This window comes from Myotis davidii, unplaced genomic scaffold, assembly GCF_000327345.1.
Source record: "Myotis davidii unplaced genomic scaffold, ASM32734v1 scaffold535, whole genome shotgun sequence".
NCBI classification, from domain to species: Eukaryota; Metazoa; Chordata; class Mammalia; order Chiroptera; family Vespertilionidae; genus Myotis; species Myotis davidii.
Genome location: NW_006286980.1, coordinates 702,849 through 703,369, shown reverse-complemented (window position 1 = coordinate 703,369; position 521 = coordinate 702,849).

Below are 521 nucleotides of genomic sequence, written 5' to 3'. Positions count from 1 at the left end.
TGACACACATTGGCAATTTAAAAATAAACATTGACTCATGCATGCACAATACATATAAAGCTCTTGCTGGCACCAAGAGCACGTGTGTGTTTTGATCTGTCATTGTCGATCATGAATTTGGTTGTTTTTGTTGCATTTGTTGGGAAAGTTCTTCTTGGAGGGGATTTCCAACAATGTCTCAGTGTTGTGCTGCATGCTATGCATTTGGCCATAGTACAAATGAGTTTAAAGGGATGTTTCAAACAGTCGACTCTTAAAACAAATATGAGATCAGAGGATTTTGCTTATAGTGAATGGTTAGTAAAACTTGATAGCAGTTTTCATTTTGGAACGGATATTATTGAAATCCCCTGTGAAATGATTTGTAATGGATCTATTATTGAAGCTACCTTTGGAAATTGTGTATCTCTAGATAATATTAAAAATATATCTAAACATGTGATTCTTTGTCCTAAAAATGAGCACGTTCATAAATTAAATGAAGAAATTTTGGATATACTCGATGGAGATTTTCCACATCT